General features: G+C 41.5%; 1 protein-coding gene across 3 annotated transcripts in view; it reads left to right on the forward strand.

The window, feature by feature from the left end:
• GPSM2 (G-protein signaling modulator 2) overlaps positions 1-2,588 on the forward strand; it is a 54,084-nt gene continuing 51,496 nt past the window's right edge. For all 3 annotated transcript variants that reach the window (XM_011998480.1, XM_011998465.1, XM_011998474.1), the window contains exon 1: positions 1-44. The gene's annotated coding sequence lies outside the window, so the exon portion shown is untranslated. The remainder of the gene's footprint in view (positions 45-2,588) is intronic.

Raw genomic sequence — 2,588 nt, forward strand, 5'->3', positions numbered from 1 at the left:
GCTGCACCTTCACCGCGTACCCGGGACCCGCCGGCCCGCGGGAGGTGAGCGCTACCGCGACGAGGGGTCTGAGGCGTTTGAAGGGCTCTCGGAGGGAGGTGACAGGGAGGGGTGCGTGTGCGTGCGTGTGGAGCTTCTGTGTCCAGAGGTCTGGGGGAGACGTCCTTTGTTTTGGGCGGAGGGCGGGCGGGGGACTTGCGGGACCTGTGGGCGCTGCGGGGACGCGGCGTCGATGCTCAAGAAACCAGAAACTCGGCTTGAGGAGTTGCTGCTTTTTTGTTGGAAAGTCTTAAAATGAGAGTAAAGCGTAAGAATCTCACTCCCGAGTCTTTTTTTTTTTTTTTAAGGTAAAGATTTTGCTAGAGTCCAGCGACTTCTTACTATTCTGAGTGTGAGTAACAAATTGTGAGTTAAAGCCCGAATCCCCGTGAAATGCAATCCGAGGCTGATTGCAATCACTTGGAGTCGGGCGCTTCCTACCTAAACCAGGCAGTTTGTGGCAAATACCTGCGTTGACCGTGTTTAAATTAGTGAACTTTCGGGCACCCACTGGTCGATTTACCGTAGAAATTGGTAGTTGCTGCAAAAAGTGTGAGTAAACATAAAACGTTAAGAAAACCCTTTCTTGAAATCTATAGAATGCCTTCAAATAAAAAATGAAAAAAAAAATCTGAAATTTCCTTGTTTTAGTAGTAACCAATTAGAGCATTAACTCTGGTTAAAGAAAACGAGTAAGGATGGAAATTTTCTTTGCCCTGATGCATAATTTAACCGCACCGTAGAATTAAACGAAGTAGGTTCTTGGCTTTCCTTTCTGTCGGGTTTGCGTTGGAGCCTTCATGGGTTGTGTTGGAAGTTAACAGGACCAACCGAGCTGAGTTTTCAAGCTGCCACTTTAGAAGGGTGTTCCGAAGATTTCTGGCCTGATAATAGCCAGTGTGATTGCTTCTGATAAATACCACTTTTGCTTGGGTTCTCACTATTCAGGAGCAGCAGTTGATTGTTTAGAAGTGAATAAACAACATTAAAAAGGGTAGATCACTGTTGGTTGACAAGGTGTGTGTAAGGAGAGGGGGGCCTTAGGGATCAGGGGTGGTCTAACACCTACTCCTCTTTACAACTACCATGAGTCGTTTTCACAAGCTATCTCCCAGGCTATTATTTATAATTTAAGTATTGGAGCGGTTTCAAAGTAAAAAGTTGCCTGATGTTGTTATAGAGGCATGTCTCCAAAATCCTCTCTGGCCAGATAAGCAGTTTAGTTGTATTTTCTTACGTTCTTAAATCAGATATTCGGTGTTACAGACATAGTTAATATAAATCTGAGACTTGGTTACTAGACTAATTAAAACAGTGATAAGATATAGTAGTTTTTAAAATGACCTTTTCATAAACATAAAATATTTCTAAGATCTATCTTAAAAATTTTGTAATTAGTTCTCTGGAATTTTAAAATTGAAAACGTGACATAGATTTAGGTTATTCTAAATTTGAATATATATTAAATCTGTCTATTTTATAATAACAGTTACTATTATTACTACAGCACTATGTTGAGTACTTTTGTTATGTATCAGAGCCAGGTGCTGGGTCAGGTGCTTTATAAATCATGTCTGTAATTATCACAGCACATTTTAGGTAAGTGTCATTATGCCCACACCAACTGAGAGTTTAGCATGAGATCATATAACTAATAAGTCACTGTGCTGAGATTTCAAATCATGGGCTGATCCCAAAGCACATACTGTATTTCTTCTGTGTGTCTGTTTAAATCTCTGCTGTGTCTCTGAATTCCATTTGTAGGGACAAGTTCTACTTTAAAGATGGCTTTAGGTGCTGTGTGTTGTAGCTTCGCAGAAATATTTCAGTCTTTCTGTTGGAACTATCTTGCTTCATTATCTTATAGATCATCTTATAAATCACATTATATTTTCAATATCCTCTTAATCATCTTTATACAAAACATAAGTGAAGAGTAAGACTTTTCTGAGTTTCTTACATAAATATGAATACAATCTTTCCTGTGGAAAAGAAATGTATTAAAGTCCGGTTTTCTCACTGTTACCGGATTCTTTGGCCTCATCATAATTCCTATCTTCTTCCCAGACAAGAAATGAAAGTTTGTTGGGCATCCCTTATGTGCAAAGCAATGTCTTTGGTATTGTGAGATGACAAGAGAATGCTTGCTATTCAGTAGTTGTTTCTGGTGTTTTTGTAGTATTTTTCTTTCCTCCCCATTCCTGCCTTACATGTTGCTGTTGGTTTATCTTCCTAGCAGAGATCCAACTTGGCTATTCCTTTCTGGGGAAAAAATACCAGCAAGGTTCCCCATTGTGTAAATAAAAGGCTGAGGCTGGGCGCGGTGGCTCATGCCTGTAATCCCAGCACCTTGGGAGGCTGAGGTGGGTGGATCACTAGGTCAGGAGTTCGACACCAGCCTGACCGACATGGTGGAACCCCATCTCTACTAAAAATACAATAATTAGCTCGTTGTGGTGGTGCACGCCTGTAATCCAAGCTACTCAGGAGGCTGAGGTAGGAGAATCGCTTGAACTCAGGAGGGGGAGGTTGCAGTGAGCCGAGTTCGC

Source organism: Mandrillus leucophaeus, unplaced genomic scaffold, assembly GCF_000951045.1.
Source record: "Mandrillus leucophaeus isolate KB7577 unplaced genomic scaffold, Mleu.le_1.0 Scaffold1158, whole genome shotgun sequence".
Lineage (NCBI taxonomy): Eukaryota > Metazoa > Chordata > Mammalia > Primates > Cercopithecidae > Mandrillus > Mandrillus leucophaeus.